This window comes from Alligator mississippiensis, chromosome 1, assembly GCF_030867095.1.
Source record: "Alligator mississippiensis isolate rAllMis1 chromosome 1, rAllMis1, whole genome shotgun sequence".
Classification (NCBI taxonomy): domain Eukaryota; kingdom Metazoa; phylum Chordata; order Crocodylia; family Alligatoridae; genus Alligator; species Alligator mississippiensis.
Window position 1 is genome coordinate 318,587,613 of NC_081824.1, and position 15,649 is coordinate 318,603,261.

At 47.2% G+C, this 15,649-nt stretch overlaps 1 long non-coding RNA gene across 1 annotated transcript in view; it reads right to left on the reverse strand.

The window, feature by feature from the left end:
* Positions 1–9,680, reverse strand: part of LOC132247747 (uncharacterized) — a 148,257-nt gene extending 138,577 nt beyond the window's left edge. Inside the window, exon 1 of the long non-coding RNA XR_009459136.1 lies at positions 9,608–9,680. This is a non-coding gene — a long non-coding RNA (uncharacterized LOC132247747). The remainder of the gene's footprint in view (positions 1–9,607) is intronic.
* Positions 9,681–15,649: the final 5,969 nt, after the last annotated feature.

Sequence of the window (15,649 nt, forward strand, 5' to 3'; positions counted from 1 at the left end):
CAGGTATCCTGCTTTTTCCAAGAGACATGTCACTAGTTCTACTGTAGGACTGCATGCAAGTATTCTGTACCAAAACCTCTAAAACAGTGGTTCTCAACCCCTCCTTAGACAAGGCACCCCTCAGAAAATGCCACCTGAGCTTTCGTTCATTTTTGAACTATAGAAAATGAACAGAGCAATTCTTCTGCTACAAAGAACTCAGAAAGACCACGACAGGTCAGAACGTTGTTTACACTCTGGATTATTATTTGAAAACTCTGGGTTCATCTTGTGATTCATGTGTACACCTAACAGGGATAACATTGTGTGACATCCCATGGGATAGGCATCGACTCCGTGGGTGCTCCAGGGCTCAAGTGCCTACCTCAAAAAATTAGCAGGTGCTCAATACCCACTGGGCTGCTTGCAGACATCTTTTAAAAAACCCCAAAAAAGCACTCTACCAGAAGCAGCAGCATGTTACTTCAACCCGGCTCTGCAGCATCTGTGAAGATCAGGCACTTCAGCGGGGCTTTTTGGTGCTTTTAGCTAAAGTTGAGTCAATCCACTATTAGATAAAAGCACCAGAAAATCCGCACTAAAGAGCCCAATCTTTACAGATATCAGGCAAGCCAGGCTGAAGAAATGAGTTGCCTCTTCTGGGCATGCACGGGGCTCGGCGCACAAACACACCGAGTTTAAAGGGCCTTTTTTTTTTTTACGTCTGCAAGCACCCACCAGCAAAAACCAAAGTCAGTGCCTATGTCCCATGGCACCCTTGACAGAATCTCAAAGTAATGCTGCAACATCCTGGTTGAGAATCACTGCTCTAAGGGCTGCTAACAAGTTGCAACCTCCATTCGGATTTTCTCAAGGTTTCTGTGACACTCCCAGAGTCAATAGTGATAGTAAAATGCTGGATCCACTGATGTCAATGGCCGCACTCCCCGATTTCAGTGAGATAAGGATTCCACGCTAGGTCTCTAAATAGATGACAAAACAAATATATTGTAAAGCATGTTCATTGAGGCAGCAAGCACAGATTAGAAGAATGATAAACAGCCCTGCAAAGGAAATTCAAGTAAATACTTGTAAATTACAACATCTATGGCTGAAATAACTGTCTTGGAGCACTAGCAGGCTGGACTGGGAAGATCGCTACAATCTTACCATGATATCAGGCCTTTGTAATGTAACTCAGAACATATACACACAATGCATGTATACCAGTTTAATTGCGTGTTTGAATATGGCACCAATCAGTTGGGAGATAAGGGTGTTTAGACTCTTGTCACTGCAGACAGATATATACTAGAAGGGGCTGCACCCATCTGGTTACCGTTGTTTCTAAACTGATATAGTTAAGCTTCAAAATGGTACATATACCAGGCCATAGATAAAATTAGTTTCAGGTCACCTGTCCCAAGCAATACAGAGTGAAGAGCAAAAACTATATTGAACTAATTAAAAAATACCTAAAGCTGGTCAGAAGACAGTAACTGGAGAGCTTAAGAGCGGAAAAAAATCTCGGCACTAAAATATTCCATTTAAAAACTTACCCAAAAAAGTTATTTGTTCAAAATCATTAACAAGATTTCCATTTTGTCTCCTTTTCTCCCCTTTTTTCTTTTTATGAGCAGGGGAGAGAGGGAAGGGAAACAAGGGATGTCCCCAGGTTTTGTTTTAGAAAAATAAATTAAAAAGAGAAACCCTGAAAACTTTTTTAAGGGGACTTTGAAAAAAAAATCACTTAGAAACTACTGACTGTCTTTAAAAACAGCAGTACAGAAAATACCTACCAACCTACTTGAGGCTGGCAACATAGGTCTGGGTTATTTGCTCTAAAGAGTGACCATTTTGTTTTGGTTTTTTTCAGATAAATTCTGGTTAGACAGACATGCTTCAGCAGCCTGAGAGTGAAAAGCTGGATAGGTATGGCTGTTCCTTGCTATATACAACTGGTTGCCTTAGTAACAGAATCATAGTTGTGCTGGAGTGCTGCAGCTAGTTATCGGTCCTTCAGGAAACATAGACAGGGACAGGGATAAATGATTGCCACCTACTGTTCACAGAAAAAGCAGCAGAACCACTGCATGAACTGGGGCACGAAAGTTAGTTAGGAACAGACTTACAAATGAATAGAATAACACACACTATGAAAATTCTTTACTATAAAAATTATTCTAAAAAAAGTTAGATTAAAAGAGCAGCAGATTAAAATTGGCCACATTGCAGTTTAGGTAGTACCATAAGTAACTTTATCATCTCATAGGATATACTGTATTTGCTCAAATAAAACATAAGGTTTGCTTTCCCCCAAGCAGCATGAGGGGGGAAACCCTCATTTTATTATTTGCATAGAAGAAAACTTCCTTAAATACATTGTCTATGATTAATCTGCTGCTAGAAGCAGCATGTGCTCAGTCATGGAAGCCATCTATGAAGTGGGCATGCCCACACTGAGCATGTTTATAAAACATAGAGCCTATATTGGGCAAACTTACTTATAGGCAGGGATCCTGCTTTTCTCTAATTAAAAAAAAAAATCCCCAATTTTTGGTTAAAAAAAAGTAACCCCAAATTCACATTTTTCCATGATCAAAATGAAACACCTGTATTGGGAGTAAGAAGTGGGCACCAGGTAATGTAAGGACCCTGTTAGACTCAAATGGTAATCTTGTGGCTATGCCAGATGAGAAAGCCAAAATCTTTAACAAGTTCTTTGCCTCTGTTTTCTTGGACAGGGACCAGGACAGCTCTCCCACCACAGGTAGGGGCAATCTTGGGGATAGCACTGCCAGGCCTTGGGTCTGCACAGAAGTAGTTAGGGATCTTCTGGAAGGGCTGGATGTTTTTAAACCTGTGGGCCCTGATGCCCTCCACCCATGGGTGTTGAGAGAGCTGGTGAGGGTCATTGCTGTGCCCTTGGCCCGGCTGTACGAGCGATCGTGGTCCACAGGCCAGGTGCCCGGAGATTGGAAACTAGCTAATATGGTCCCCGTTTATAAGAAAGGGAGAAACAAGGACCCAGGAAACTATAGGCTCATAAGCCTCACATCGGTCTTGGGGAAAATCCTTGAAAAAAATTATCAAGGATCACATCTGTGAGGGGCCAGCAGGGGAGATCATGCCCAAGGAAAATCAACATGGGTTCATCAAAGGCAGGTCCTGCCAGACCAACCTGATGGCCTTTTATGACCAGGTAACTAAATCCCTGGATGATGGTGTCACCATGGATGTAGTCTTTCTGGACTTTAGGAAGGCCTTTGACACTGTCTCTCACCCCATTCTCATTAATAAATTGAGCGACTGTGGCATTGATGCCTACACAGTTGGATGGGTCAGAAATTGGCTGATGCGGCACACCTAGAGAGTGGTGGTGGATGGGTCATACTTGACCTGGCGGGATGTGAATAGTGGGGTCCCCCAGGGCTCGGTCCTGGGGCCTACACTATTCAACATCTTCATCGGCAACTTGGACGAGGGGGTGGAAAACACGTCCAAATTTGCTGATGACACCAAGATGTGGGGAGAGGTAGGCACACTCGAAGGGAGAGAGAGGCTACAATTAGATTTAGACCGACTACAGAAGTGGGCGGCCGGTAATAGGATGGGCTTCAATGTAGATAAATGCAGGGTGCTACCCCTGGGGAGAAGGAATCCACAGCATACATACAGTCTGGGGAGTTCCCTTCTTGAAAGCACAGAGGTGGAAAGGAATCTTGGAGTCATTATTGACTCCAAGATGAACATGAGCCACCAGTGCCAGACCGCAGCCAGCAAAGACAACCGCACCTTGTCGTGCATCCAAAGATGCATCTCAAGCCAGTCCAGAGAGGTGATACTCCCCCTCTATGTGACTTTGGTCCGGCCTCAATTGGAGTACTGCGTCCAGTTCTGGGCATCACACTTTAAGAAGGATGTGGCCTGCCTTGAAAGGGTTCAGAGGAGGGCCACCCGCTTGGTTGGAGGGCAACAGGGCAGGCCCTATGAGGAGAGGCTGAGGGACCTGAACCTGTTCAGCCTCAGCAAATGGAGACAGGCAGGGATTTGGTGGCTGCCTACAAACTCATTAGGGGAGATCAGCAGCAAATAGGAAGGGTCCTATTTCCCGCAGCAGCACCGGAGGTGACGAGGAACAATGGCCAGAAGCTGCTGGAGAGTAGGTTCAGGTTAGAGATTAGGAGGCAATATTTCACTGTTAGGGTGGCTAGGATCTGGAACCAGCTTCCTAGGGAAGTGGTCCATGCTCCTACCTTGGGTAAATTCAAAAAGAGGTTGGATGAACACCTGTCTGGGTCCATGTGATCCCAGCGTGTGCTCCAAACAGTGGCAGGGGGTTAGACTAGATGATCCATTTAGGTCCCTTCTGACCCCCAACTACTATGAAACTATATATATAAAGGGCTTAGTCCATCTGTCTGTCTGTCCATCTGTCTGTCCATAATGCTCTTGGAGCACTCTGAATGGTTGTCTCAGCAGCCAATTGCAATGCTGAGTGAAAAGACCAGAGTGCTCCACAGACAGAGTCCTCCGCACAGAGTGCTCTGAGGAGAGCCACCATGATGGCAGGGATGGAGCAGGGGGACGAGGCCAGCGCCACTGGCCTTGCCACCCCCCAGCCCTGCTCCCTGGAGGTAGAGGTGGCACTGGACAGTTCCGTCCCCTCCGTCCTCAGTGGAGGGGAACAGAGGGGATGGTGGGGATGGAGTGCCACAGCAGAGCGCCTCCATGACAGTGGGGATGGATGGGACAGAGTGGGGGGTCGAGCTGGCCTTACCCCCCCCAACCCTGATCCTTGGAGGTGGTGGTAGCACGGAGTGCTGGCAGAGGGGGACGGAGGGGATAGCAGGGCAAGCTTCCCCTATCCTCTGCTCCTGGGATGCGGCAGAGGCATGGGGTGGTGCATAGCAGTGCTCTTTCCCCCCCAGCCCCTCCCATCATTCTTAATAGGCAATTTGCTGGCCTCACCCCCCCGCCAGCTCCATCCCTCCATCCCCACCATCATAGCAGCACTCCATCATCCCACTCCATCCCCACTGTTACCTCCAGCCCTGGAGGCAGCGTGGGGTGCTGGCAGCAGGGGGCAGAGGGGATGGTGGGGCAAGCTTCCCCCCTGCCCCGCTCCTGGGAGGTGGTGGCACTGTGGGGTGATGGGTGACAGCACTCCATCCCCACCTGCTACCCCCTCATCATTCTTGAAGGGCAAATCGCTAATATATATATGTGGTGTTTCATTTAAAATCACAGAAAAAAAAATTTAACCAAAAACTGGGGATTTTTTGAAGTCAGAGAAAACCAGGATTCCGGCTTATAGGAAACTATTACAAAGCTAAGCTAATATAGCACTTCTGGATATGATATAGTGCCCAGTCCCCCTCAGCATGGCCATGTTATCTCAGGACTGCTGATCTGCAAATATCTTTAATTCTCAAGTGCTTAAAATAGAGGAACACTGATTGTGGTTGGCAAACTTATTTTCATAGAAGCATTGAGAAGTAGAGCTGGAAGGTACTTCTTAAAGCAGGATCATCCCTATCCAGACCATAATCTAAACTCCATGTAAAACTACCATCAACCCTGACACTACACAGCCTAACTTGCCACAGATACAGCAGGGGAACCATGGCAGCCAACATCCTGCTTCTATGAAATGTTGTCAGTATACGCTTTACTCTGCCCACTGCTTAGTCTAAACTCAGTGTTCTTCTGAGTCCACCTCTTTGCAAGGTGGAGGAACCAGGGCAACAGCTTGTGTCTCCCCCTATTCTCCCTTTCACCAAACTAAACTTATTTTGTTCTCTCAACCTGTCTTCACATGACTTGCATTCCAACCATTTTTTCATCTGTGCTGGTTGCCTTTGGATCATCCAGTTTTGCTATTTCCTTCTTAAAATGTGGTACACATGTGACGGGCTGGCTGGTAGTGACTTAGCCCAGGGGTTTTGAAGGGGTAAAAGATGATTGGAGGACTTGGGATTCCCTTTCCTCACCAATCAGGCCCCAGAGACTCACTCTCCATGTCCCCTGATTGGCCCCTTGGGTCACCTGGAGGGGGATAGAAGGGGCAGCACGGCTGACTCAGGGAAGAGAGCAGCGAGGAACCACAAGGAAGGAGTTTCAAAGAGCTGAGCTAGTGGCGTGGGAGCAGTTGCCCCAGAAGAGCCTGAAGGAGTGGGACCTGTAGGCAGCACTAGGGTCTTCAGCAGCGCAGTGTGTGGCCGGCAGGAGAGACTCCCCACTGGGCTCCAGGATCCCCTATGAGAGACTGTGGTGAGCAGGAGAGGCTCCTCAGCTCCAGCAAGATCTGAGCAGCAACCTGAGAGAGTCTCAGTTCTGCTTCCAGCTCCTCCAATCAGAGGCCAGGCAGCTCAATGTGAGGCCGGGGCTCCAGGAAGGTCAAGACCCCTAGCAGCTTGGAACAGTCCCAGCACTGGGGCCATTGTGTTTTCCCCCCTTTCTCCCTCTCCAGGTACCTAGGCCCTATATTCCTTGTCATTTGACATTTTGTATTTCCAGTAATACCAACCAGTATTGTTTGTGTTTTACATTTTGGTTAACCCTGTCTTTTGTCAACTGGATGAATGTGTCTATGATTGTAAGTGTCTAACTTTTGTTGAATCATGTCCCCTCGGGGCATTGTAGTGTCCCCTATGCCCCCTGGTTTATACTAGTTATGTTCCCAGTACTGTTCTCTCATTAAAAGGTATATGGTTAAGTCCTCATTGGTGGTCTGGCTCTGCTGTATAGGGGGAGGAGAGTCTCTACACCTCCCACAGCGTTTGTGCACCTGCTTTGATCTCTTCAATTGGAGAGGAGGTACGTCTTGGAGTACCGCCCGGGTTACACACAAAGCTTCACCCGTGGTGGCCACTTAGAGTGGTCCCTTGTTTTTCACTTCTTTTGGTGCAACTGCAGTGCAGCCTGAAAAACACTTTTGTTATGCCTCTTGTGACAGGGGGGCCTCCCGGGGCCGAGCTCTGTGGCCCGCCTGCCTGTCACCGTGACAGCAGGCCTACTCAGGGCCAAGCTCTTCATGGCCCGCCCACCTGTCTCGGGGCAACCGCCCGCTCATCTCGCCCGCCACGCCTTAGATGATAATGAGTTCAATTAGGATGTTAATTAAGTGGGAGGCTGCCCTTCGACTGCCCCGATGCCCAGGGGCGCTCTGCGGCTCCAACCTCCCCTAACACCGCAGCCCAAGCCTCGCAGATGGCATCATGGTGTTCAACATCTCACCGGCCCCACACTGGGCCCCAGAATCTTCCGTGCAAGACCCCACTATGGTCTTCTCTCCTCAGGCGGCCACTCCGCCGCCAACTGGGCTACCTCACCCACCCGAAGCCTTGTTCCTCTCTCGGGTGTGGTTCCCCCGGAACCTTCGGCTACCTGGCCCTGGCCCACCTCAAGGCCAGTCGGGACCCCAGGCCCCTGGCTCTTGGGCGTCCCTCGCGGTGGGCCCCCAGCCCTTTTGACTACTGTAGTCCTGGCCCCAGCATGGGCCAGTCAAGGGGACTCTCCCCTTCGGGCTGGGTCTCTCTAGCCACTCACTAACACTGGGCCTCACCATGCCACTACTCCCTTCCTCCTAGGAGCAATCGCGGCACCTCGCCCACATCACTCCCACTCTCGGGGTCTGCCCTCTCTGGGCCCCTCACACACACGGGCCCTCATCACACGGGCCCTCTTGGCCCTCCAGTAAACACTAGGGTAACCCACCCGGTGGTGGTGGGAGCTAGGGGTTAAGGCGCCCCGACCTGCCTTTCACCGGGGTGATCACTGGCCTGGCATTTCCTGGGGGCTCCCGCGCCACTGAGAGCCCCACCAGACCACCCACTCCCGGCAGGGTGCAGTTTCAGGTCATGCCCAGGACCAGGAGCCTCCTACCAACCCCTTGCAGCTCCCCCTTACTTCCAGGTCGTACACAGCAGCCCTAAGGCCAGGCGATGTTGCTGCCTGACCTCCTGCAGCCCAACTGCCTGGTTTATACAGGCCTCAAAATGGCTGCCGCAATCAGGCACCTGGAGGCTGCTGGCTCCAGGCCCTTAAATTGGCAGGAGCACCCTGTGCTCCGCCACACCTCTATTCTCTGCTAAAAAGTTTCATACTAAAACATAAATAGTACAGCACGCTGATGAGCTGAGCAATTCATCAATATGTCTGTTATCTAAATCTGTTAAAACATGATGACTTAAAAAATGAAATGCTTATATTTCAGCCTCTTAATTTTTCTTCAAGCTCTAGAATTGAAGTGCTACTTTTAAATCATTGGTCCTAGCTTCGTGTCACCGTGCATTTGAAGTAGATTGGTCTCAAAATCCTTTGCTGTATAAACTTATTTTCGAGTGAAAATAGTTGTATTCCTAGAATCAATGGTTCTCAATCTTCATAGCTGTACCTAGTAACATTAGAATGAAGCAGATGAAGAATGGCAACATTTTGTTTTGATAGCATTTTACAGTGGCTTTATGCAAATAAAGAGATACCAAAGGAAAGCAAGGTACTTGAGCATAATAACGACATTGCATTGGGTCAAGGCAAGAAAGTATAGCAAAATAGGTCTGAGGCAGCTGCAGAACTTGGTCCTTGGTCATGGTCATATGATAGCATCTCTCCTAGTATACTTTTTTCTATTGTTTGAGCACTTGTCTGCCTGGCTAAGAGGTGATTGTGCAGTGTGACAGGGGGCCTCCTGGGGCCGAGCTCCATGGCCTGCCCGCCTGTCACCGTGACAGGGGGCCTACTCAGGGCTGAGCTCTTCGTGGCCCGCCCGCCTGTCTCTGGGCAACCACCCACTTATCTCGCCCGCCACGCCTTTGATGATAATTGATTCATTAAGATGTCAATTAAGTGGGAGGCTAGCCACTGTAATGCCCCGATGCCAGGGGGCACTCTGCGGCTCCAACCTCCCCTAATACCGCAGCCCAAGCCTCACAGATGGCATCGTGATGTTCCCATAATCACCGGCCCCACACTGGGCCCCAGAATCATCCATACAGGACCCCTCTCTATGATCCTCTCCACTCAGGCGGCCTCTTCGCCTTCATCCGGGCTACCTCACCCCCCCCGAAGCCATGTTCCCCTCTCGGGTGTGGTTCCCCTGGAACCTTCAGCTACCTAGCCCTGGCCCACCTCCAGGCCAGTCAGGACCCCAGGCCCCTGGCTCTTGGGTGTCCCTCGCGGTGGGCCCCGGCCCTTTTGACCCTCACTGGTCCTGGCCCCAGCATGGGCCAGTCGAGGGTACTCTCTCTTCGGGCTGGGTCTCTCTAGCCCCTCACTTGCATCCTCGGGCCTCACCGTGCCACTACTCCTTTTCTCCTAGGGGCAACCGCAGCACCACGCCCTGTACTCCATCATGCTCTCAGGGTCCACCCCCTCTGGGCCCCACACAACACTGGACCTCTGGGCCCCGCAACAAACACATGGGTAACCCACCCGGTGGTGGTGGGAGCTAGGGGTTAAGGCGCCCCGACCCGCCTTTCACCGGGGTGATAACTGACCTGGCATTTCCTGGGGGCTCCCGCGCCACTGAAAGCCCCACCAGGCCACCCACTCCCAGCACGGTGCAGTTTCAGGTCATGCCCAGGACCAGGAGCCTCCTTGCCAACCCCTTGCAGCTCCCCCTTACCTCCGGGTCGTTCACAGCAGCCCTTCAGCCAGGCAATGTTGCTGCCTGGCCTCCTGCAGCCAAACTGCCCTGTTTAAATAGGCAGCCGCTGTCTCCAAAATGGCTGCCCTACTCAGGCACCTGGAGGCTGCCAGCTCCTGGCCCTTAAAGTGGCAGAGACACCCTGTGCTCTGCCACATGCAGTAATCCCACCAGTGCATATGACAGTGTATTTCAGTACTGAACTGAAGTAGATTTTTTGTTTTATGTCTGTCACCTTTTATGATAGTTTATAAAGGCAAATATAACTTGTGCTACTCTGCTGTGCTGCTACCTTCTCCCAGCCTCCCTATGCTTCTATTCCTCATCTGCCAGAACTTTGATGTTACTGGATATTGGGAAGGGGAAGGAAGTCCTAGGACCAGTAGCAGCTCTGCCATCTACCTAGCCAGATCCACCAGACCCATCTCCAGAATTGGGTCCTTTTGACCTGGTGGACCCACACAGGGCTCCCCCTGCATGTAGCTGTCCTTGCAGGTTTCTGAGGGCTCCCGTAATCCAACTCACAAGTCCAAGTCCAATCAAAAAATAAACCAAAAGGTCCAAACTGTCTGCTCCACAAAGAAAATAAGAACTCTTGCCCTTGTCAACCTTCAGGCCTTACCTTACCTGCCTAGGAGACTTCCTCTCTGTTCCCATGGGTTGCTTAAATGCCTGTCTGCCTCTGCCATGTTTGCACTCTCTCTCTCCTGCCCTGGTATAGTTTTGGGCTAGGTCTAAATCCCCCAACCCAGCCAATTTCCCATCACCTGGCCAGGCCTGCTGTAGCTGGTCACTCATCAATAGACTGCCTTCATCAGTGCTAGGCTCAGCCCACCCACCCGGCTATCTTCAACTGCCTGCCCTCTCTGGCCTCACCAATATGTTCCCTGTTACACAATTCTCTGTTTTATTATTCAACAATGTTTTGTAATGCTTCAAACCAGAACAGAAGCTCTGGAAAAATTCAGCTAGTGATGTTACAGTTTCAAGACTGCATGCTCTGGGGAAGAGCAGGGACAGGGGATAGACATGCACTTTAGGTATTATAGTAATTTAAGAAGCCAAGGGATAAGTGATGTGACAGAGTGTGACATCAGCATATCATACTGGTGAGAGTAGAACCCTGTTACAGGCCGGCTAGGAACTGTAAATGTATCAGCCGTTAGGCTGCTGGGTTTGGGATCGAGGAGGCGAGTCGGGAGTGAAGTAAAGGCAAATTTACTTATAGCTTAGCATACAACAGTTAACAGAAAGGTTAATGCAACAAACAAATAGTACAATAATAAAGAGCTAATAGTAAATAATAACAACAGATAGACAAAATGACAAAGAGTTCCCACATGGGGTTGGCAACTTATCAGCAGTCCCTCTATGCCAGGTGCACACCAAGTTGTTCCACCGAAGTCAGGTGTCCCCGATCAACGCTGTCCGAGGGGTCACCAGGAAGATCCCTTGGCCAGGATCCGGTCCTCGCTCACACTGGGAGTCCAGGGTCCAGGCTTGATACAGCGATGGTCCTTCTGTCCCATCCTTTCAACTGGTCACTTGACATGCGTGTTCCTTTATGGGCCAGATTACCTTATGCTAATCTGTTCACTTTAGAGCTACTCACAATCTTGCCCTATAGCTGTTACCCTATGGGATTAAAAGGTGTTAGAAATTATCATGGAAGGTTACCGCCCAAACTCGGGTTCACCCAATAAGCAAATTACACCACATTACTTTGAGACTTGAAATTAGCATTACTCTGCCCAAGCTCAATCCCTTGGTTTCCTATTCCTTGGATTCCTTGGAACATGCTAATTATATTAGGTGGTCAGATCTTGTTATGGATAACCTTTAAAAAACCTGTTAGATCAGCTAATCTTGTAGTTTTGCTTATTTTGGGGGCCCAGTCAGTCCCATGACCAGTGCAAACAGTTAGATTCAATGCTTTGGTTAAATTGTGACAGACAAATTCCACTTGTGGGTTGCAAACTTGCAAGCTTTGCATTAGCTAATCTTAACTGCTAGACAATTGCCTGGATGTCTCCAAGAACATATATTTATTGCTCATGATAGTAACCCCTCTGGTTCTGGCCACCACAGACCCCTCAAAATCATGTAGTTAAATATGGCATACCTTCTCTTTTTCTTTGCTTGGGTTGTCAGAAGAGAGGCTCTTATTATATCTAATAGACAGCTGGAAGGTAATAAGAAATAGGCTAGGGACAGACATTACAAATAAACCAGTTTAAGTGATCAGAAACTGGCTTAAACCTGTAATAGAACAGATGTTCATTGCACATAAACCGGTCTGAAAATGGCTGAAACCTGGTTGAATGTAGTATCAGACTTAACTGATTTGGCTCAAACCAGTTTATGCAATGTCTGTCCCAGACTCCTTCCTGGTTTAACTTAAACCAGAGTTCCCCCAGCATCCCAGATGCTTTGCAGCCCTGGGTTGCAGCTCCAACGCAGAGCTGGCCCTACCCCTCTGCTTCCTGGCTGGAGCTCTGGCAGAGCCTTGCAGGCACAGCAGGGTCTGCCTGAATTCCCCCCTGCCCCATCTTGCTCACCAATCACTGCTCAAGCAGGGACCCCTCCCTCCTCTCTCCCACAGCATGAACTATAGCTAGCATGTGGTATGCTTGCTACTGTTGAGAGGTGTCTGTGTAAGGCAGACAAGACAAAGGTAGACAGCACAGTGTCTGCTTAGGGTTTTGGGGAGCTAATCAACAGGTAGCTGGTAATGTCCCTCCATTTCTTCCCTGGAAAAAGTTGTTTAAGAAGAGCTTGAACTAATGAGAGAAGCTTTTGTTTTGCTGATGGGCTGATAAAGGCTCTGTAACTCACTGCTGGCTCCCTCACTGGTCAAAGGAGTGGGGTGGGGGGGCGGGGGACGAGAGAGACTCCTCCCTAATCAGAGCATCCTGCCGGGCCCTGGCCATGCCCCGCCACCAGCTCAATACTGTGGAAGGGAAGTGAGGGCTGCTACAGTACCCTCTGGCTTCTAGTCTGACCCACTGCAGACATGCCCACATTTCCTCAGTCCAGAAGGGATATCTATACAGTTACAAACTGGTTCAGACTAGCCAGGTTAAACTAAGCTGCAAAGATTGAATCAATTCAGGCTCAGGCTTCTTGAATGTCTGTCCATAGCCATAATGTCTATGGACTGACAAAGGAAACTAAATTGAAGCCTACTCTATGGAGCATTTTTCTGTTTTATTTGTCCAACTTATAGTAGCTTACTTGGTTTTGAATGCTAAAGGTAGGTTTCTAGTGGAAAAAAAATCCTGCCTGCCATCCAAGGATTGCAGAGTTGATCTCAACATGTACTTAAGCAATACTACGTATATTGAGTGTTGCAGTCAAAAACCTGTGTCAGGCCATTGAAATTATGTGATTTGTGTAAAGTGAGATATAAAGAAATAATTTTGGGTTCTTTTTCTCTGCTTCTTGGAGTGTTTTTGAACCAAACCGTTTTCAATATTTTCTCCCTATCCATGAAAACTGGACAGTTCTTTTTAAATGAAAGTTGAGTTTCTTACATAATGAACATGTCTGCAATAGACTGTGGCAGAGTAATGGAAGTCTCTCACTAAGGCCCTGAAGACGTGAACTGAAGCTGCCCTCAAGTAGCCAAGCTGTACCTGATTATTCATGCTGAGTAGTCAAAGGTGGCTGGATGTGATGCAAACCACTTCATTCCCTCAATATCCTAGCAGCACAGATGTGATCTGAAAAATCTGTATTCACCACATCCTTCACCAGGAAGGTTTGAGGATGTGTTGCTCCTTCATCTTTACCACCAGTGCAAAGTGCATGCCAATAGCTGCCATTGTGACAGTAGCATTTTACATCCATTTCACACAGACATAAATCACTTCACAAGATAGTATACAAGGTATCAGTAAACTTCCCCTTAACACAAATGTTTCTTTCCAGCTGTAAAATAAAGCACTACTTTCCTTTTTTCTAAGGTGTCCTGAAATGGCAGCAACATTTATATACACCAAGTTACAAAGCCTCAGAACAACAGAGAATCAGGCCCTCCAGAGTTTGATTTAAGATACTACCACTAAGTGGGAATATGAGTGTCCAGTTAGGCATTTCTGTAACATATATTACCTTGTCATAACAGGGAAATGCAGTGCCCTTTACTTCATATATGGGAAAAACTGAAGCACTGGGAAGGCTGTTAGTGATCTGTGATAAATGTCCAAGAATAAAGAAAAGGACAGTAGGACAATCAAAGAGGAAAATCCACCTAATTGAAGTGTCAGAAAATAAAGAATTGTGTAGAGTTTAGCTGAAGACGCTTACAACAAATCGAGTTTGTGTGTATCCAGAGTAGCCTAACCTGAGAGGGATGACCAAAACACCAGATCCAGGCACTGACTCGGAGTGGGGGGTACCAGAATTGCAGCCCTCAAGGAGCCATTGTTATAGCTATACTATACTGAGGGCCCTTGCGCTGAGGCAGCAGTAGCCCATGCCACCACCAACACAGCCTCAGCACAAGAAGATAAGTATTCATTTCCTGAGTCCCTACTCCACACCCCCACACACCAACATTTAAAGCTACTTTTGTTCATCCATAAAAGTGTGTAGAAAGAACATAGCCAGAGCATCTGAGACAGTGAGTTTGGTGCCTGCATTTTTGTCTAATTAGTGAGGTCAAGATTTAACCATAAAACCTCTCATAAATTAAATTACCTAGATAAAGGGGAAGAAGGAAATAAAAAAGAACAATCAAGGCTATAAGGATCTTGATGCAGCATAAGATGCATTAATAAAGCTGCATCTGGTCTCACTTCACCTCATGACTATCTTTAACTTGTTAATCTCTTCTCCTCTTCCCATACTAGTATAAAGCAAGGCTAACTGCACTGATCAGTGAGCTACTTTTGAATTGTATACACCTGTGTACTTGCAATCAGCTTCTAACCCATAGTATTATAGATGTCAGGGTACCACAGATACACTATCTGACTCACCTCTGCATGCATTATGTTTAGTCATTTACGGTTTGGAGAAACAAGTGGAAACCATTTCAACCATTTCAAAATTTCTCCATTCACTCACATGGGTATGTTGCATAGACTAAAATACAATCACAAAAAAGTCAGTAATTACCACAGCTACATACAACACGTGTCAAGAGAAGAGGGAAGTACATTAACAAGAGGCAGAAGACTAATAAAGAAAATGGAGTAGACTTTCAATAGGTTTCAGAGTGAACAATTTTTGAGATATTAAAAATGAACAAATGATAGGACTTGCCTTGAACTAGGAGCAAAGGAAATAATAGGAAGTAGTCAAACATATTGACTTTACAAGTGCAGGAGATAGGATAACAGAGCTAGTGAACAAGACAGACAGCATGTAATCCATAGAGATGGGTAGAAAGCAGGTAGAAATAGGTAGAAAAAAAACTTAAGTTTAGAAAAAAAAATAATACCATCCTAAATTAGGGTGAAAAGTCCAAATCACAAACTTAAAAAAATATTGGGGGGGAAATGGCCTGATTTAATAAAAGCATGTTGTGTCCATAATTTTCATGGTGGCCATTTGATGATCGTCATATAATTAGCATCAATTATGAAATTAAAAGTAATTTTAAAAAGAAAGCCAGACTTTTTTATTTTGAAAAATGTCAAGAAAATCAACAACTACAAACCTTTGTTTCAAAACACTTGATAGTTGAGAAATTCATCAAATAACATTTTAATTGGGTTATATCAACATTTTCTGATGAGAAAGCATTTCATCAAAAATTCCCTAGCACCTCTAGTAATCTACCAATTTCATATTCCACATCAAAGGAGCCTTTTTCTAATTTAAACTGGTTACTCTTCACTTTCACCCTGTTCTCTCTTAGCAATGATGTATTCATCAGCTACATGGCCAGATGAACCAGCAAACATTTGAAAAAGAAAGATGAGAAGTGGAATTCCTTCGTTTTCCTTTCGTAAATTGATACAGATGAAACAATCCATGACAAATCTTGTTGTAATAGTGATGACACTATCAATA